The sequence below is a fragment of the Carassius carassius genome, chromosome 31, assembly GCF_963082965.1.
Source record: "Carassius carassius chromosome 31, fCarCar2.1, whole genome shotgun sequence".
Taxonomy (NCBI): Eukaryota; Metazoa; Chordata; class Actinopteri; order Cypriniformes; family Cyprinidae; genus Carassius; species Carassius carassius.
Window position 1 is genome coordinate 21,519,399 of NC_081785.1, and position 22,227 is coordinate 21,541,625.

Genomic DNA, 22,227 nt, shown 5'->3' on the forward strand with positions numbered 1-22,227 from the left:
AACATGCTGTTTGGATCCAAACATGATTTTATATTCTAAGAGTTTAAAGGAATAACTCATCCCAAAATTTAAATTCTTCTGAAACTGCTAATTTTCCCATTCCACAGTTAATTTTTAAATGTCACTCATACTCCCACATATTCAAACTACCACTTGTTATTCACAGAAATTGCAGTCTGTCCTTCACAAAAAGTTATCATATGGCTTGAAATTTACAGTGCTCATGTACACCATGAGAAAACCCAACTCCAAGTGAACATTCCAAATCCATTTGTACTGTTTTAAGAATTAGGGAAAGCACCAAATATAGTGCAGATATGCACTGAATATAATGGGTTCTCTTTGAATATGGTGTATCGTGCTGCTTTTTTGGGAACTTCGGGTGAACTAACCCTCCAAGGTCCAATAATTTGGTAAGAGGTAGAAAGGTGCTCCAACATGTCTTTTTTAACAATTGAAATTCATTATAGGCCAGTAAATTAAAGAAAACTACCGCTACATGTGAATATTGCTTCTCTCTCACTGGATGGAGGCTGTGCCTCTTCCTCAGGTAGGCATTCACAGCCACAGACGCAAGGGGATGCAAGCACATCGAGGCAGCAAATTATGAAAATGTGGCTCTGTGTCCTCAATGGCGTCGCACTCCTTTAATGTGGTACAAAATTAGAACCGGAAGGAGAAGGAAGACGGTCCATTTAATTGGAAACACTGCTCTGGGCACATACACAAACACACATCCACTCACTTAGAGCAACTCATCACATAAAAGGTAAGATATCATCTCACTCTTTCTGAGGGTTTCTTCTGTACAATGAGACATCCCTTTTCAGAGCCTGTGGGCATTCATAAAGGTGTTTAATTTGTGAGTTTACCTCACCATTATTTAAATAGACCTACACAAGTATCAGAAAATTAGGCCATTCTATATCGTTAAGCTGCAAAGCTAAAGGATCTTTTATGAAATGGCTGTTGGTCTTAGTGTATTTAGACTCTTTTGATATTCCAAAAGGATCACAATGGTCTTATCACACTGTGACCTGTTGTTCAGTTGAACAAATGTCTACATCTTTAGACAGATGTTATATAAGCTGTACTTAAACAGTATTTATGTTCAAAAATACAAGTTCCTAAACCATTCTAGGCATTTATAAAATACATCAATCCTAATATATCCATGGTAGTCATGTTTTGGCAGCTAGTCTTGTTACTAGGAGGTCCAAAGAAGGCCCTCTGTGGTACTGTTCAACCCAACTCTACTGTTCTGCAGACTTTATCTACGAACCCACTTATACACACCCAAACCAGCTAATCAAGGTTTTCAGATTCACTAGAAACTTCCAGGCAAGTGTGTTTGGAGCTGGATGGAACTAAGATCAATCCTGTGTGCACGCTTTATAAATGAGGCCCCAGGTGTTTAAAAACTCTGGTCTATTCTTTGAGCACCAGGGAAAAGGACCTGCCTAATTGTACAGTATACAAATATTGTAATTTGACCTGTAAACTTAAGCTATGGGCCTTCTCTAAACCTTCAGTAACTTAATATGATTAAGTGTTCAGGTGGCCACAAGCTTTCATCAAAAGGACCCAACCTACTGTCTAAAGCACTCCAGCCAGAGGATTCCATTCATCTTTCCTCACGGCTTCATTCTTATTAAGGCTTCCCAAAGACAATAGGACCGCCACAGATATGAGACACTCAGTGACAACCCCATGTACAGCAGCCAGAGTTTTCATCTCTTCACCCCTCAACCTGCTTCCAACAACCCACCTGAGGCAGTCAACCACAGCTATGTGAGTCCAGGGCCAGGGATTAAACAATGGTTCAAGAATCAATCCAGAGAAATGGAGACAGACCCAATCCCTATTCTCTGCCTAATCCCTCTGTTATCTCCTTCTATTGTTCAGAGGTTTATAAAAGAGAGGGATGAGGAGATGGAGAAGGCAGACTTTAGGAAGAGGGACGATGGTGAGATGGTGTGGCACATGAAATGTCTTGGGGGTTTAAGGGCTTGTTTGTGGATCAAAAACAGAAGGGTTACATTTGGGCACAGTGAGAATATGAGGGCCAGGCTGGATCTCTAACAGTGGTTTTCTCCTGACACAAACAGATTCAGTAAAATATGATATTTTGAAAAATGTTGGTATCCAAACAGTTGATGAGCACCATAGACTTCCATAGACTTCCAATGTTCCAAACAGAATAAACAAACGAATACAGGTTTGGAACAAGTGGAGGGTGAGTAAAGGAAGACGGAATTTTCATTTTGAAAGTGAACTTATCCTTTAAGGTATTTTTAAGGATATCTAGAAACTTACAAGCAGGTGTGGTAGAGCAAGTTAAAGCTAGACCCTGTACGAAGGTTGCCCCTCCAGGAGCAAAACTGGACAGCCCTAATTCCTATCATACCTTCCTACAAAAAAAGGTGCCAGTTAAGTCACTGACTGACTGGGCAGTTAGGCAGTAAAGCACCAAGACAGCAGCGCTTCGTTTTCGGACACAGTCTCAGAAAAGCATGTTGTTATATTTAAACAAAGAGCGATCTTCCACACTGGACAAGTTTCATTTCCTCCAGTCTGTAATGTGACAAGCACATTATAGCCAATTTCACATATTGAGTCTCCATCCCTTCCACATTCCTCCACGGGCCTCCATCCCTTCCTCCATTCCCTCAGCAGGGATTGGCCCCACAGCTAAAGCCCCCTTTTCAGGCCTGCCGCTGGCGAGGTCTATCGGCAAAGCACAGGGAGCGGAGGTGTCGCTTCTGCTATGGCATTTCGGACAGTATCTACTTCTCTCCGGGTGCGGAGGAGAAAGCAGAAACAGAGGGGGTATTATCAGAGAGGGATGAGACCAGCGAAAGCATTTTTGTCTTTTTATTCCCATCCTAAGCCTCGGGCTTTGCTCCCAATCCGATTGGTCGATACAGCCAGGGATGTAAATGAAATGCAAAGAGGAATAAGGCTGGCTTCCCATGCTATGAGTGTGTGTGTGCAACTGCACTGTTCTCTTTGGCTCTTTCTCAGGGTTTACCATTTTATGGGCCTCTCTCTTACCTTCCCTCTTTTGTCTCCAAGTCCCTGTGCTGTGATTTCATTTCTGTCTTGTCAGTGTCCATTCGTCTCTTTCTAGCACTTCCAGTCTATGTACTGATTACTTCTCGCTTGCTTGTCTTTGCTCCCTCTCCCTGGCTGGGTTCTCAGCTCTTATCTGTTCAGGCACCCCACATTCCAGTGTTGCCGTGGCTCCCTGCCTGCATCCACGGTCACGGCGATTCCATGGGTTCACACAATCCCTCAGATGAGAGAGAGGAAAAAACAGGGAGGGATGGAGAAATAGCAGCTCAGAGGAAGAAGAGATGAATGTACATGAGAAAGGGAGACGTTATATATTGTGATAAGGTGTAGCTGACATCTTGAACTCAGGATGAAACTAAGCTTTGTGAATACAAAAACCAGCTGATTGTAGCTGGTCTTAGGACACACATTTTACATTGATCATCCAGTGACCACAAAACACATTATCAAAATTGTTAATATGAACAAAACTCCAAACAGAATTAATTAGTTTATAATCATTTAAAATCAAACAATATTTGGCAGACTCCCTATGCTTCGTGTCTTAAAGAGAATTCAATGCTGTTCTGAGAGATAGACAAAGCAGAAAAGAGACAAGGAAAAGAACGCACTATTTTTAAATCTGTCCCAGATTAATGGGTCATTCTTAATCTCTCATGGTTGTGCCCACATTTACCCCCCCCCCCCCCCAAACTCAATCTGAGACCTTTGTGATCCAAAAGTGAAAGAGAGAAAGAGAGATGCATGACAGCAGGGGGCAAAAATGATAATTATTTTTAAAAAAGAGAAGAAGAGAGAGATGGGGAGAGGTAGAATAAGTGGTTCTGGACAACTTTGATCATCAACTCAATGGATATTAACATATTGAAAGTGAGAAAATGTTATTACAAAAAACACACACATGCACACAAACACAAATTCTATTAGAGCTCCACTTCAAATTCAGTTCAAAAGATTGTGTCCCTTTACCTTCACTGTGTCTTAGATAGTTGACTTAATCATGTTGAGGAAATCTAATTAATCCCTGATTTTTATAATCAATCAGTATATCATCTTGTTAATTAAATAATGTCTGTCAACTAAATGAACAGATAACTCTGATGTTACAAACATGAGGTTATGGATCAGTAGCTTGTATCCTACAATATCCCAGTATAAAATTCATTTTGTGACATTGGTCCATTTTTAGTAAATTTGACTTTGAGAAGAATTGGTGTGTTGGTAAAATACATGTTAAACAGAAGTGGCTGAAGTGGAGGATGCTGCGACTCAGGAGGGGATCCAGACCATGACCTCTGCCCCCTGATTACAGCAGACGTTCTGCGGCAAGAGCCAGGTTCTTATACCAAATTGCTGGGTAGTCTACCTGGGCATCCACTATATGACAATACAGCTGTCAATAAAAGAAGACCACAGAGCTATAAAGATTTGCATAATAAAAGGCAAGGATGACTTGAAATTACAACATTTCATACATTTTAAAAGAGACTTGAAAGGTTTGTAAAAAGTCAAATATGATGTTTTAAAGCACTGCATTTAGTCTACAAATAATTTTACATGACACATCATGCTGACAAACTAGATATGCATTTCTTTAAGAAAACAGCAGTGCTTGCAAGGTAGCAAAAGAAAGCTATGTAAATTGCTGTCGGTTGAATTTTGGATAGTGAACAATTATAATAGTATAAAAATGATGTAATTTCCCACTCACATTGTAAGAAAGCTCATAGAGACAGGCCTGTTGTTCCTTCTCCATGTTCTCAGCCAGGTCAAACAGGAAAAAAGCTGTCTTCATCCTAAAAAGTGATGGAATAAACGCACCTAAGTATACATTTGTAGCTATATACGGAAGTTTGGCAAAGATGCAGTGATAAGAGCCATGACCTGTGTATTACAAGTTTGAAAACCAGCCAGTAATCCAGCGAATCATATTCTGCATATCTTTAAACCACACAACAGCTGATCTTCGACCTCGCCTGTCTTTGGAAGCTCTCTCTGTGATGAACGACCCATATATTTCAGCATTTTTTCCTTTCCACTACATTGCTCATAAACGTGCGGTCTCTCCTTCAAAGGAATATTTTAGCGTGCGACTTCCCCACTAATATTTGGCTAGCAGGCAGGGATGGACACGCTTGTAGTGAGGGAGAGGAGAGTAATGTCACACCATTCAACCCCGATTAACTTGCTGAATGCCAGCCGGCTGCAGAGAGCCTCAGTGCTGGAGACTAGAACTAATTTCACTTTATACACAGATATTGACATGCTGCAGTTTAAAAAGTCATTAGGGTGGGGTCAGCGGACTAATAACGACTTTGAAGCTGGAAACGGAGGCTGTCTGCACAGCATGGAGTCAGAGCAATGTTTAAGTGTACTTTAATATCGACGAGGACCAAATCACTTCAATGGGTTGCACGAGATATAAAATGGTGCTGAGGTGCACCTGGTAAGGATGTTCAGAGTAGTATCATCTCTAACATTTATTTACATATCCATTTATTTCATCTGGCACATGCTTAATCTTATCAGCATGTGTGGACACTTGGAATTGAATCCATTACCTTAGCGTTGCTAGTTGCATGCTATACCAGTATACTGTCCTTTAAAGGCAACAGGATGAGCTAACATTTTGGGTTTCAAGTTTTCAAATTGAATTTTGATAAATTTCATATCAAATCTTCTCCCATTTCTACAAAACCTGAAATATGTTGCTCCAGGTACATTTTGCTGCACTTTCACGAGTCACGTCCTCATAACTGATATAATTATTTCTCCCTGGGGTGTGGGTTTATTAAACACCCGTGTCATGGAAAAAATATGACTGTGGGTCAGTTTTTGCAATATGATGCTGTGCTGCTTGAAGCATGTTACGCTGCACTTTCAAATGTAAATATCTAGTGCAAAATGGCGTGTTTAATTTGATCCAAAGTGTTTAATGTGAAGAAATTAAAAACGTCAGGTCAGTGGCGTTAAAAGGCTAAAAGGCTCAATCACCGCTTACACTAAACCCTGTCTATTGTTTTTTTGTGGAGTGACTTGACTCGTGATTCATTGCATCAAAATGTACCAGGTGAGCTACTGAGTAAGTTTACAACATCAGATATGCCATGAATTTGGAGATTATGAGACGCAAACATCAGAATGTATTTGTTTGCAAATCTTGTACTATTGTTAAAGTGCATAACATGCAAGAAACCATGCCAAAATAAGTCTTTATTTATCAATAATTTGCCCCTCTAATCACTCTTTGTGTGAAAATAAGTCAAATCGGTTAGTCTAGACTTAATTTCAGCTGGAAAACATGATAATCCATATATTAACGAAACATATTATTACCAACCAGGCAATATATCACTCCCAAAGTAAATTACAAACATAACTAATTGTGATACCCATCATGTGCGCTGGCTCCAGTTGTAAAGCTTGAGTGTTTCGTGGGCCCATTTTTCAGGGTCAAATGGGGTTTTGACAGGTACCAACTGCTCACAGACGCCCAAGGGCCAACGAAAGAAGCTCCTCTCCCAGCTGGGGTCACCCTCATACAAACACAGGCCTGCTGTAGACAAATTAGTTAATAGTTATGTTATGTTATGATATGATATGTTATGTTATACTCCCCAAGGAAACCAAGTTACATTTTTAGATTCATACTTTCATTCTCCGCATAATCCAGCAAGAAGGAACACAATCTCATTAGAGTAGAGTATTTTTTAGTAGAACTGAGTAAAAGCTTCTAAGCCTGTCTGTTATGTTAGAGCCAATACAGATCTTTAATCACAGGATACACATGGCAGGAACATAGAAACCGGCTCTCTTAACAAAACAAGCAGGTTGCTGATTGTTTTTTCTCAAGTATTTATTTCTTATTCTCTCTGTTCTGCTTCCCAGGGAAATGACTGTAGTGTTTATTGCCCCCCTCTCAGAGGCCGGGGGCTTTACCGAGGAAATACTGCCGTCTGGTGGAGGGAGGCAGTATAGACGGTTCATTTTCTTTGTATAAGGGGTTAGTGGTGACATGTAATGGTTTGCTATCTCTAGTGCTTCTCTGTCTAATATACAAAAATGTACATTTAATATACGACATCATCTGCATCACATAACACAGGTTTTTACAAGCCATACAAAACAGAGTAGCATGGTTATAGCTGAGATAAATTAGACATGTGTCAGGCTGGATTACGGACCTCCTGGTCTACAAGGCTGAGGTCTGGCTGGAGACCCTGGCAGTAGTGCAGGTAGTGCAGCGTGTTTCCTGCGAGATCACCATGAATCAGAACCAACGAGCCCTCCGGCAATGACGACACAACCTCACGGGCAAACAAGAAATTTCTGCTCTGATCACACTCTCTGTCGACACACATAGACAAAAACACCTTGAAAATACCTTGCATAAAACATGGTGTGTAAACAATATGTGCAGAGTTGCATGAGTTGCAGTCGGATTAAATAGGACCACAACAGTGTTTTGTATATTTATATACAGCAGTGGTTTTTCAGGTTTTTAAAGCGAAGTACCCCAAAATAGGGGTCCTTAGCATCCGTAAGCTCGTTAACTAAAACTAAAACTATTAAAACATGTTTTGCAATTGAAATTAACCTGAAATAAAAGGAAATATAAATATTACATGAAAAGCTGAAAGTAAACAAAAATTAGAAATACCTTTAGTTCAAATAAAAATGAACCTAAACAATAATATATATAAAAAATACAAATAAAAATGGCAAAAGTACGTACCAAAATTTGTAAACATAGTATACAAATAATATTAAAATAACTGCTGCAAATACAATGATCCTTTTCAGAGGAATAAAATAAAGCTACACATTTTCTTGTAAAAAAAAAAAAAAAAAGAAAGAAAAAAGATGCTCTAAAATGGCATCAAAGATGTAGGTGACTTTTTAGCTGAAACCATTGCAGTCTTTCAGTCTCATAATTTAAGTGGACGGGAATCACGGCTAAAATGTACAATAATAAAAAAAATAAAAACATACACAAACAAAACCAAATTACACCCAGCTGTTCGTGACGATAAATTGATGTGTAAAGACACAAAACGATCTCTTTGTGCAAGAAACTGAAAAAGTATTTATGTAGTTTTTAACTCGGTTTCACGCAATGTCCGAACTGTAAGAACTCTCCTGAGCGCGTTCTCAGCAGCAGGTGAGTCTTCTTATTCTTGCTTTATGGTGGATTGCAGCTTTATTAGTGCATTACTGCCACCTATCTCTCAAATGGACCATTGACACTCCTAATTAAGACTGTATATAGAGTATCGATGGTCCACTTGACAGATAGGTGGCAGTAATGCACTTAAAAGTCTGCATCTGCTGTTAAGAAGAAGACCCTGCAAGCACCTGTTGCTGAGAACGTGCTCAGGAGGATTCACTCAGGAGACTAGAGTTCTAACAGTTTGCACATTGTGTTAATCAGAGGTAAATAAATAAATAAATTAAAAAATAATAATAAAAATAAAACCTTTTAAATACTGCACAAAGAGACCATTTTGTGTCTTTACACATCAATGTATCGTCAGGAGCTGCAGCGTTTAATTTGGTTTTCTTTGTGTATGTTTTTTGTTTGTTTTAGGTTTTAGCCGTTATTCACATCCACTTACATTATAAGACTGAAAGACTGCAACGGTTTTAGATAAAAATCCAGTTTGTGTTCTACTGAAGAAACAAAGTCACCTACATCTTGGATGCCCTGGGGGTAAGCAGATAAACATAACATTTTCTTTTTTGGGTGAACTATCCTTTTAACAATTGTAATATTATATTTAAATATGAATTGCTTCAAAATATTGCTCATATTAATGTAATATTAAGACAATAGAATTAGTATAATAATTCGTTTTTATATTGTCATTGCACTAAGGCAAATTTCAAACATGAAAATTTGATCTTAAAATATGATCTTAAACATAATATCTTAGGTGAGGTTAATTTTGACGGCAAATATGTGCATATGGTAAATACAAGGTTTCAACATAAGTAACTGTAGTTTTTGTATGTATTTATTGATTTTGTGTGATATTTTGCCTAAGATATGATAATTACCACCATATATCAGTAATTTTTGCAACTACAAAATCCCAAATTAGTTCAAAAATGCCTGTTTTTAAAAGTCTTTACTGAAATAAGTCTGTTGTAAAAGCTTTACATAGAGAGTATAAAATAATCAAAGTTTGCAAGTAAAAAGTGATTGAAAGTGATACAAAAGTTTGTGAGCTGAGTTTGTGAATGTACCTGAACACAACATCAGCTGTGAATCCACATCACTTTGAAGAGTTTGCACAAAAGTGTAAGGATGTGTGACACTATTGGTGTTTTAGCTATCCTGCAGTCAGTTGCTGTTTCTCTGTGAGCAGTGACGAGGTGTGATGAGCACTGACAAGAGTGTCAGTCTCACCACTGATCAAAGCAGCACCGTTTGTTGCAGCCATGTCCCAAACCTCAGCGCTCTCATCTACATGACTGCTGTGGCTAGGATGTCTAATCAAGCACAGAACTCATCTGCTTTAATCTGTATGACTAGTGTGGCCAGGACGGCTAATCAAGCATAGAGTCAAAGCTGCAAAGAGTGCAAGAGAGCTTTTGCTTTGATGTGTGCTGAAGCATGGAGGAAATGAGGAATTCAGGGAGTGACTGCCATGGTCTGGAGTATGATCAACCGCAAATACACAAAAAACATAATGCACACTGATATGCCCACTATATATATATATATATATATATATATATATATATATATATATATATATATATATATATTAGGGGTGTAACAGGTTTTAAAGTCACGGTTCGGTTCATTTTCAGTACAGTAAGGGAAAGAAATGCAAACATTAAACTGCAGGTTGTTTATTACTATAAACTTTTTTTTACAATTTGTTTACACTTTTTTTAAATACTTTTTAATAAAATATATATAAAATAAAAAAAGAATAAGGAATAAAATACTGATGCAAAGTTCTCCACTAAATAGAATACTCTCAGTCTCAAACCGATATCATATAATAAAATGTCAATGAGCAAATGTCTGTTTAAATGCCGACGAGAACTGTGTTTGAATTACAATCTGTCAGGCATGATTCTGGTGTGTCAAGACACAGAAAACGAAAAGCAGCCGCCACACAACTGATACGCAACAGAAACGCCACGCTCACTCCACGCATTCAGTGTGTCACCGGCCTTAGAATCAGCTGCAGGGCGGGATTTGCACTGAACGCGGAGACTTCCACCACTTAATATGTTTGTTTGGAAACACGAAAATGTACTTATGTTCCACACACAAAATATTGCATTCGGTACACACGTGCACCGTACCGAAAGCCCTGTACCGAAATGGTCCGATACGAATACACATACTGTTACACCCCTAATATATATATATATATATATATATATATATATATATATATATATATATATAAAACATAAAAAGAGGCATTTAAGAAGTGATACATGAACATTCAAAATTATGGTTGGATTATATTTTGGATGAAAAACGGGAGGCTTGAGACTGTCCTATAGACTGCCAAGTAAATAACACTTGTCAAGGTCCAGAAAAGTATGAAAAACATCATCAGAATAGTCCATCTGCTATCAGTGATTCAACTGTAACGTTATGTAGCGACGACAATACTTTTTGTACACGAATAAAACAAAAATAACGATTTTATTCAACAATTCCTTTGTCAACAGTCTCCTCTGTGTCTCTCCACATCACTCAAACTGCCTACGCTCTTCTGTGTCAGCCGCACCACAAGGATGTGCTGTTTTCTTTCAAATCAAAGCATAAATACACATAGAAGAGCATAGGTAGTTTGAGTCATGTAGTTTGAGTTCTCTTACGAGAGTTCTCTCGTACTGCGTCTTAGCTAAGACGCTACGGGAAAAGTCTCTTTTCACGATACACTGAGCAAAAAATTATCCTTAGTTTTGAATTATTGTAAAGCGCATTTGCAGCAGCACACAGCCATAGGCGAGACGGCTCGCTCGCTCATTGGCTGCTCTGCGGCAACTGCACAAGCCTATCGAGCGCAGGCTGATGCAACATCAGACCAATGAGGGCGCTCGCGCCCTCCATGCCACTTCCTGCCGAAACGGGTGTGGCCTAGCCCTATAAAGGGAGCTCGAAAAGGCTGACTCACCTGATTTTTCATCTCTTCAGCGAAGCTCACGCATCGTTGGATCACGAATGGAAGCAAGCGTCGTCAGATAGCATCTCAGCGGGACGAGCCATTCCTGAAGCCACTGACCAACGCCGCCTTCCACTGCCGTTCCTGCTGCGCGTTCCGGCGCCTATATCCTTTTTTCGTATCCTCGTGTGTGTGTGTTCGCCCTGCGGACTCGCTTGGCATTCTTCTCCGAGCCTGCATTCCCCGCTGCGCTGCAGCGCCGTAAAAAGCGCCGCTCCAAGCGGATTCCGGAACCTTCTCCAGCTCAATCGAGCTCGCCGGTTCACCCTGCTTCACCGGCCTCCCCTGCATCGCTTCCCGATAGTCAGCACCCGCTGTCTGCTGACATCGAGAAGGAGCTGATGCGAGTGCTCACGCTGGCCGCGACGAGCCTCGAGTGGTCTGCACCAGCGCCCCCTCTCGTTCCCGGCTGGATGGTAGTTTTCTTCCGGATGAGCGTACTTCTCCTAACTCAAAGCCCGCCCCATTTCTTCCTGAGCTTCATGAAGAGGTAGCGAAGGCTTGGAACGCTCCATATTCAGCGCGAACTCGTTCGTCTGTTTCACCAGCATTCTCCGCACTGGATGATGCTAAAAACAGAGGCTACCAGTCACTTCCGCCGGTGGAACAGGCGATAGCGACGCACCTTTGCCCGCCCTCTGCTGGACGGCGGACGAAAGTGGTGTTGCCATCTAAAGCCTGCCGCATGACGTCATCTCTGCTTGCGCGGATCTTTTCTGCTGCTGGGCAGGCTGCGTCTGCGTTACACACCATGGCCACGCTGCAGATATTCCAGGGTGATCTCCTCCGTAAGCTGTATGAGATGGGACCTGAGGCTATCTGTCTCGCGGATTTGAGGAGTGCTTCGGATCTCTCTCTTCGCGCTACTAAGTCCGCTGCACAGGCCATGGGACGAGTTATGGCTTCCGCTACTGTGGCTGAGAGGCATCTATGGCTGACGCTATCAGACATGGCAGAGTCTGAACGCACTGCGTTCCTCGACGCACCGCTGACTCCCGCTGGCCTCTTCGGATCTTCTGTCAACGAGTTCGTTGAGAGATTCGTCGACGACCAGAAAGCGTCGCAAGCATTCAAGCACTTCCTCCCGAAGCGCTCCGGTTCTGCAGCGAGTCATGCTAGACCGGCCCCGCAAAGCTCTCAGCCACACCCCCCGCCTCCTGCTGCTTCATCGCAACAGCGTCAGCAACGCAGCTCGAGACCCCGTTCTCGCTCTACCGGCTGTCGCCCCGCGCCGCGGGGACCACAGCAGAGGATTACGGTGAGGCCGGAAGCCCCGAAGTCATCCTAGCACTCCTAGGAAAGCGCCGGTGTACGAGTTCCGCTGTGGCCGAACTCTCACCCAAGCGCGCCGCTGTTTCAGTTCCAGGAATTGTGACTGTCTCAGCGTTTTCTGCAACGTGCAAGCCTGTACAGTTGCCCACTTGCCTGCACACAAAAGCCGTTATCACGGCTACCCAGATATTTCCCGAAAAGAGTGTAATTTCTGGTGTCCCGGCCACGGCCGATGGTGCTATAAATGTAGTGACGATGCCCACTGCTCAGTGCCCATCTCCACATATAAGCACAGCCCTTCACACAGGGCTCGCGCCCATAAAAGCGACTCAGGTCGATCGCGCACACTACATAGTAAACGTGCCCACTCCTCAGTGCCCACAAACCCTATGTCGCACACGGCATGTGGTTTCTGTAAAAACAAAACCCGTGCAGGTGCGTTCTGCCAGGCAGACAGCGAGTCGAAAGCAATAAATGTGCACGCTTACAGCCCACAATTACTCACAGACAGCACGAGTCCCACGGGACCCGCTCAGCCCTCCCTCACTCGGTTAAGCACCGTGGCGGGGTCGAGGAAGAACGATCTGCCCGCTGTGATCAGTGCGCTCCCCGCCTCATAACGCCCATGTTACAGCACATCGAAGCGCTGCCGTTGCCCAGCCAACAGAGCGCGCTTCACATCCAACCCTTAGTCATTCATGCGGATGCATGGTCAGCGCTTCCAGGGGTTTCGGATTGGGAGCTAGACATTATAAAGAAAAGGTACTCGCTACAGTTTTTTCGACGCCCTCCGCGCTTTTTAGCGCGCGTCGAAACTACGGTCAAAACAGAAGTAGCACACCTACTTCGAGCTGAAATATCAAAACTGTTGAGCAAAGGGGCTGTGGAGCCTGTATCTCAAGCTCAAAGCGAAGGGGTTCGTACAGCAGATACTTTCTAGTGCCCAAGAAAGACGGGGGTTTCAGACCCATACTGGATCTAAGACAGCTGAACAAGGCATTGGTGAAACGCAGTTTCAAAATGCTTACAACCAGGAAACTCCTCGCGCATATTCGCAGAGGAGACTGGTTCATGTCGATAGATCTGAAGGACGCGTATTTTCAAATACAGATCAAACACAGGCGATACTTGAGATTCGCCTTTGAGGGCCAGACATACCAGTATACAGTCCTGCCGTTCGGCTTGTCCATGGCTCCTCGTACGTTTACGAGGTGCATGGACGCAGCGCTTGCTCCTCTCAGACTCAGAGGCATGCGAGTGCTAAACTATTTGGACGACTGGCTGATTCTGCCGCAATCACGATCAGAGCTCGTGGAACACAGGGCCATTTTACACGATCACCTCGAGAAACTCGGTCTCAGTGTCAACTGGACGAAGAGTTTGCTGAACCCCAGTCAGACTATACTGTTTTTGGGTATAGCTCTGGACTCACGCTCCATGACAGCGCGGCTGTCGCCACAGCGCGCGTTGGGCATTCAGAGAATTTCAGAAGATGCTAGGTCTCATGGCTTCAGCATCACCAGTTCTTCAGTTGGGCCTGCTCCGCATGCGCCCCTTGCAGTTCTGGCTGAAAGCGCGAGTACCGCGCAGAGCGTGGATGTCCGGTCAGTTGCGTCTCAAGGTCAATCAGAGCTGTGTCACAGCCTTGAAACCCTGGACAGCGAACGACTGGTACCAATCAGGTGTAAGCCTGGGGACTTCCTCGAAAGTGAAAGTGGTGTCGACGGACGCCTCCACTTCGGGATGGGGAGCGCTGCTCGAGGGCAGACCGTTCTTTGGCCTGTGGTCAGAACGGGAAAAGCTCAGACATTTCAACTGCCTGGAAATGCTGGCAGTGGAGAACGCGCTGACGCGTTTTTGTCCCCGAATCAAGGGCCACCACGTCTTAGTCCGTTCGGACAACATGTCTGTGGTGTCCTACATAAATCGCCAGGGCGGTCTCAGGTCCCGAAACCTGTACAGGTTGGCGGAACGCCTCCTGGTTTGGGCTCAGCGCAACTTGTGCTCGCTGAGAGCAGTTCATGTGCCTGGGCTACAGAATCTGGGTCCGGACAGACTGTCCAGGAGCAACATTCCCACGGGCGAATGGTCTCTACACTGACAAACAGTCCAGCTGCTGTGGGAGAGATTCGGCAGGGCGGAAGTGGACCTCTTCGCGTCCCACGAAAACGCTCACTGCCCTGCGTTCTTTTCCAAGAACGAGAGCGCGCTGTCACAAAGGTTGCCGTGCTGCCCGCTCTATGCTTTTCCCTCCGTCTCCCTCCTTCCACAGGTGATAGAATGGGTAAGGGGAAAAAAAATGCTCAGTACTGCTTGTAGCACCACTTTGGAAGAACTAACCGTGGTTTCCAGATTTGATGCAGTTAGCAGACACTGCCCCGTGGCCAGTGCCGTTGAGGAGGGACCTCCTCTCGCAGGCCAAGGGCTCGATTTGGCACCCTCAACCGGAGTTGTGGTCCCTCCATGTGTGGGCGCTCAACGGTTACCCGGTGATCTCTCAGTGGGAGTGCTAAACACTATCGCTCAGGCTAGAGCTCCGTCGACTCTACGGCTGTATGCCTCGAAGTGGTCAGTATTCTCCAGCTGGTGCACAGCTCGGGGACGTTCACCCCTTAGTTGTGAGGTGACGGAGGTTCTCTCCTTCCTACAGGAGCTGTTGGCTAAGGGCAGAGCCCCCTCCACGCTCAAAGTTTACGTGGCGGCTATCGCAGCGTTTTCTGAGACAACGCTCGGTCAGTCAATAAGAAGGAACGATTTGGTCATCCGCTTCCTTAGAGGAGCTAGGAGGCTGAATCCTCCCAGACCTCCGTCATTCCCTGTATGGGACCTCTCAACGGTTTTGGAGGCCATGAAGGGTTCCCCTTTCGAGCCTATCCGAATGATTAGCCTCAAATATCTGTCATTCAAGACAGTGTTCTTGTTGGCTCTCGCTTAAGTGAAGCGTGTGGGTGACATGCACGCGCACTCGGTGAGCCCGACGTGCTTGGAGTTTGGGCCTAATGACTCAAGGGTCATACTCAAACCTAGGCACGGTTATGTGCCAAAATCCCTCAACACACCGTTTCGGGCTCAGGTTATTTCCCTGTCTGCCCTGTCGGTGTCAGAAGAGGATGGAGACTCGAGTCTTCTTTGCCCCGTTAGGGTTTTAAGAACTTATGTGTCTCGCTCTGCTGTCTTCAGACAGACTGAGCAGCTGTTTGTCTCGTTCAGTGGACGTTCCAAGGGAATGGCTGTTTCGAAACAGAGCCTATCCAGATGGATTGTTGACGCTATAGTGTTAGCTTACGCTTCCAGGGGCCTTCAGTGCCCACTGGGTGTCAGAACACACTCCACAAGAGGCGTCGCCTCATCGTGGGCGTGGTCTAGTGGGATTTCCTTACAGGATATATGTATGGCGGCATGATGGGCCTCGCCGTCTACATTTATCAGGTTCTATAACCTAGAGGTTCCCGCCCTGCAAGCAAAGCTGTTGTCGGTATAGTTGAATCAGTGTCCTGATTGGAACTCTGAGATCGCAAGCGCTATGCGCTGCCGACTGTTATATGGGCAGTATTGCGTAAGACTGCGTACGATTCACTCTGGTTCGCTTCGGCAATGAAATAAATCAGGTGAGTCAGCCTTTTCGATCTCCCTTTATAGGGCTAGGCCACACCCGTTTCGGCGGGAAGTGGCATGGAGGGCGCGAGTGCCCTCATGGGTCTGATGTTGCATCAGCCTGCGCTCGATAGGCTTGTGCAGTTGCCGCAGAGCAGCCAATGAGCGAGCGAGCCGTCTCGCCTATGGCTGTGTGCTGCTGCAAATGCGCTTTACAATAATTTTTTGCTTCAGTGTATCGTGAAAAGAGACTTTTCCCGTAGCGCCTTAGCTAAGACGCAGTACTCGTTCCCTCTTCTAGAGAGAACCGAGGTTACATTAGTAACCGAGTACATTTTCATCCAAAATATCTTTAATTGTGTCCCGAAGACGAACGAAGCTTTCACGGGTTTGCAACGACATGGGGGTAAGTGATTAATGACAAAATGTTCATTTTGGGGTGGAGCATCCCTTTAAAGGATCATTGCAGAAAAAAAATTATTAATTTCTTTCCAAAAGGCCACCTGGGGACACATTAGAGTGGGATAAAAAGTGAATGAAACCTCCTCATCTTAACACTTTCATTCATGAAATCTGCTACATTTATTGTATGTAAACATAAATGTTTTTTTACAAAACTATTTAAGATATTTGAACTCTTCTGTGACCTCTAAATTTTGAAAGGTGAATTAAAGATCCACCGGCACCCTGGCTATGTGATTTGTATCTGAATGGTTTACCCATGTGTGAGATGAGGCCTGCAGTGAGTATCCAGACGCCCATTCAGCCAACACACGGCCCAGCTCAGACCCAGACCAGCCAGAACACACACCCCAGCATCAGCCTGCAGCCAGAAGCACTCCACCTACATACACACATATATTCACTCAAGGCAATTTTAAATATCTTGCATTATATAAGAAACAGAATTGTTAGATTTGTATTTCTCACCACTCCCAACAGAAGAGGATTCTCGATGTTCAGGTTTGCTCTCCAGGCAAAGAACACAGAGTAGATGCTCACCATGGTCACAATCAACCAGACAAAAACACAGCGCAGTCTGGGGGTCACATACATTAATTAAAAAAGTTACCATTAGTTAAAAATATTGCCTTTGAATACATTGAAACTACATTTGAAATACAATATGATGTTATTATCTAGTTAATATCTAGTAATGAACATTTCAAATGCAATATGGTTAGCTAATTTGTTGCTTTTTGCTCTGCCAATAATGTTTTATGCAATTGTAATTTCTATGTAACAATATAATAGAACATAATATCAGCAATATTTCAAATTGTCAACTTTCAACACCACCTCTCCAACCAAAATGTAGTAGTCCAGAACTTTTTACAATTTTTATTATTATTTTATTTTGAAAGAAATTAAAATTAGCATTAAATTTACATTTACATTTAATCATTTAGCAGATGCTTTTATCCAAAGCGACTTACAAATGAGAACAATAGAAGCAGTCAGGTCAACAAGAGAACAACAACAGTATACAAGTGCCATGACAAGTCTCAGTTAGTCTAGTACAGAACATGTTGCCAGGGTTTTGGGTTGTTTTTTTTTTTGTTTGCTTTTTTTAATATATGAAAGACAAGAAAAGTCCTAGTATTAGTTGGTTAAGTGCTGGCGAAAAAGATGAGTCTTTAGATGTTTCTTGAAAATGAGTAAAGACTCAGCTCTACAAATTGAGATCAGGAGGTCACTCCATTATTGTATAAATATTGTACATTTGCTTGTTTTAAGAATGAAAACTTTCAAATTAGCATTAAATTATTAAATTGATCATAAGTGACAGTAAAGACATTTTTAAATGTTATTCAAAATAATTACAAAATTACAAAGCACCAAATGAAACTGCAAAATGGAAATGAGTGGAAATTGCAAAAAATATTATTCCAAACAGGTTTCAGATGAACCAGAAGTTGAGCCAGAAGCTGACATACAGTATCTGATACCTCAAAAAAAAAAACCTTACACAACCATTGTTTATATTCATAGAAGCCTTTAAAACTGTGATGGATGGAAGAAAACCTCCACGCGTTAAACTCCTTCATACTTTTAGATTGTGTGGTTTTCCTCCACTACAGTGGATCTCATCCAGCTATGTCTTACCTGTTCCATAAAGACAGTAAAATGTCTAGAAGCGTCAGCGCTAGTACTGGGATAGACAGATCATCCACACAGTGATTCCACTGAGCCCTGAGACACAAGAGACACACTTATCAATACAGCCATTATGTGTGGTGGACAGAGACTCAAACTAAAAGTGCTGTGAGTGTCTGAATGTTTTGTTTTTTTACATTAAGTGCAGTCTTGTGATAGCCTTCTATCTGTCTCCCAAACCCAGTCAATGGCCAATTTCCCTGCTGTAAGAGATAGCGCCCCGCCTGTGCCTTAATACCCATCTCTCTCTGACAGCTTATTTAAGTGCTGTGTGAAAGCGAGTGTGTGTGAGAGAGAGTGTTTGAGCTCCTTATGGCAGGTTTATGCTGTGACATGCTTGTTGTGTTCCCTTCTCTAGCCCTCACCTGTCCATCACGCTACGTGGCAGCTGTGGGGGGTGATGGGAAACAGCTGATTAGTACTAGCGGGACCTAAAATAAGCTCTCTCTCTGGAGGCACCCAAACGTTTGATGAGGGTGGGCTGAGGAGACGACCCGAGTCTCGCATGATGTGTTACACCAGTGTCATCAAAGATGCTGTGAACGTCCCTTATCATTTCTAAGCCAGCGCGACACACCAGATTTGTTATTCCTAGCAGGTTTGTAGTTCTGGAGCGAAGGCGGATCTACAGTACAAGAACTAACTATGAAAAGAGTATTAACAGAGTCATTAGTCTTCATTAAAGCTGCCACTTAATATAAGTTGAAAAACAAGACAAAGAAAAACATTTGCAACTTCTTTTACAATAATACATGCACTTACAGTGTATGGAAGCATATGGGTAGCATTATTCAATTTGGGATGTAATATTCAAAATGGCAATGCAATATGTAAAATGACAATGCATTTCTGTATTTACATTTACATTTTCCAATACATTTGTGCAACGTTTGGTGCAAAATGAAAATTAAATTACATAATTTTCATTTGCCATTTCATACACCAGTTTTAATATGTAAAATGAATACTAATTGTAACGCTTTATAAGTTGCAAAATGAAAATGAAAATGTATTACAGAAATGATTAGATATGTATAACATGTTCAAGCAAAAACTGTGGCAAAATGATCATTTAAATGCTATTTTTCTTAAATGCATTAACACTCACAGTCAAGACACTTACGATTGCATTTTCATCCAGTGTCCCGCAATGAATGTAGCAAAATTCAATGTGCACATTGAAAATGCATTCCGAGCCGATCACGTCTCACTCACCGCCTTGATCACTGCGTGAACAAGGCGGGGCTTGCAGAAGGTCTGAGACTCAAATCTCAAGAAGAGGATTCAAGTGAGAGAACATGGACAAGACAGTTGGCCCGTGTATGTTTTGATCATTTCGGTTTATGGCTTCAATATTTCATTCGCACTTGTGGGCGGAGCTGAAACACTGCTTTCATCTGATTGGTCGAATCGCTCCACCTTCAGCTCGGTCTTAATTTTGCAACTTTTAATTTTGCAACTTATAAAGCGTTAAAATTAGTATTCATTTTACCTATTAAAACTGCTGTATGAAATGGCAAATGAAAATTATGTAATTTAATTTTCATTTTCATTTTGCACCAAACGTTGCACAAATGTATTGGAAAATGTAAATACAGAAATGCATTGTCATTTTACATATTGCATTGTCATTTTGAATATTACATTCCAAATTGAATAATGCTACCCATATACTTCCATAACAGTGTACTTACTCAAAAAAGGACTGGTAATATGTACAGGCTTAGTATCTAGTTATAACCCAGTTATTGCAATGACCTGCAGAACATGACTGTAAAACAAAGTGCCAGAGAATACGGTGTGCAGCGGTCTTGCACAAAATTATCATGTTTATATCATATTTTATAATTTTAGTATTAAATCATAATTATTTATTCCAGTTACGATATCAAGAAACATAATCAACAATTATGATTCTTTTTTCAAAATTGTGCACCCCTGATAGAATATTTGGCATTCTAAATCTAAATGGTAACAACTGTATCATTGTAATATTTGCTGAATTGCAGCTGTTGTTAATTTTGCATTTATTTTAAACTGATCTGTGTATTTTATTTGTATTTAATTTTTTGTCACTACATAATTCTCATACATATACTTCCTTCTGGAAATTAAAATCTGGATTCATGAATGAAAGCAATTATATCACTGTAGTATTTGCATGCTAAATTGTAGCTGCTTTTATTTTCTTGGTTTAAATTATTTTTAACTTTTTAACAAGTTTTTGGCCACTACATATTTCCTACTTTTCCTTCTGAAAATTAAAATCTGTATTCATCCATTAAATCATAAACAAATGGAAAGTTAATTTGTTTTGCAATTTTCTTATACTCACCTTAACATTTTTAGGAGGTTCAAGTTTTCATCTGTTTTTGCCTAAAGCCAAAGAAATATACATTAGCAGCACATTATGTCATCATGGCATTATGGCATTATAGCAGCGTGTGGTCTCCCCAGCAGGAAACATGACCCCAAAGACACCAGACCAAAGAAGGACAAACCCCTGCGGGCGATGCATGTCAACTGTAACTGACAGATCCTTCCATTGCCAAGTATTCAAATTTACATTCCAAAACATAATAATAAAATACTGACATAACACTTGGACAAAACCACAATCATCTGGAAACAATTTCCTCTACTGCTTTTCACTGCTTTCAACTGTAAGTACCAGTGCACAAAAACCCTCAGAAATCACCAGGAAATGAATACAAATCTCTGTAATGCTGTATATTGTTTACATGATGTGGAGTTCATAATCACTGAATATGCTCTTTGAAAGGTATTTAACCTTTAAATCATTTGAAATATTCTGATTGAAAATCTATTCAGTAGATACATGCTATTGTAATCATTCAAAAAGGCTTGAAAATAATAAATTAAGAACTAACAGTGAGAATGTTATGTTGTGAGATCTGGCATCATGAGTTCAGTTAATAATAACGAATACATCCACACCAATATGTGTCAGTACAGAGTCCGAGTCAGACGATTAGGGACCAGATAAACATAAATATAAAGTTAGATATGCAAGTATGTCCAACTTGATCTGTATTCGTACCGTACACTCACGTAAAGTGATTATACAATATATAGCATATTTCAACTGTTTGATTGTTTGTATCGTTACAAAATGTAAACTATATTATTGCTCAGCTCTAATCTGCTAAAAGCGACTGAAAAGCATGAAGATATTGTAAACATTAACGTCGTGATTTTCTATAACACTGGTTTGAAACAATGTGTGAAACAATTGTAAAAAGCGCTAAATACATTTGACTTGACAAACCAGTACGGAGTAGTAATAATAATCAACATTACTTACTATAAATTTAGGTTAGGTTTAGGGTTAGCTGCCTGTAATTATGAATAATATAATGTTATTGTTATAGTAAGTACAAGTAATGTGTAACAAGGGCACTGTAAAATAATGTTTTATCTGTTTTGTTTATTAAAAACAATATCAAATTAAATACAGTGCCCCGGAATTGCTTATATGTAGACATTTCCCCACATAAAGCATGCTAGAAAAAATGCAATACAAATATTTGTAGCAAATAGCCAACAGTAACTCACTGTATGGGTTAAAATGATACATTTTTACTATTTTTTATGCCAAAAGTCAATAAATAAAGAAATTAAATAAAGAACATGTTCCGTGAAGATATGTTGTCAATTTCCTACTGTAAATATATCAAAAGTAGTAATATTCATTTGCACCCTCAGATTCCAGATTTTCAAATAGTTAACAACAAACCATAAATCAATGGAAATCTTATTTAATCTCAGTTTCAAAAAATGCACCCTTATGACTGGTTTTGTGGTCCTGGGTCATGGTAAACATAGGCTCTCAAATCTTTTCCGGATGTAAAACAAACCCTGGTTACTCATCAACTCAGGAATTCACAATTGGGGTCAAATCTCTGCATGC

General features: G+C 41.5%; 1 pseudogene; it reads right to left on the reverse strand.

The window, feature by feature from the left end:
* Nucleotides 1–2,605: 2,605 nt before the first annotated feature.
* Nucleotides 2,606–20,842, reverse strand: LOC132111945 (transmembrane protein 260-like; annotated as a pseudogene).
* Between the last annotated feature and the right edge of the window lie 1,385 nt (nucleotides 20,843–22,227).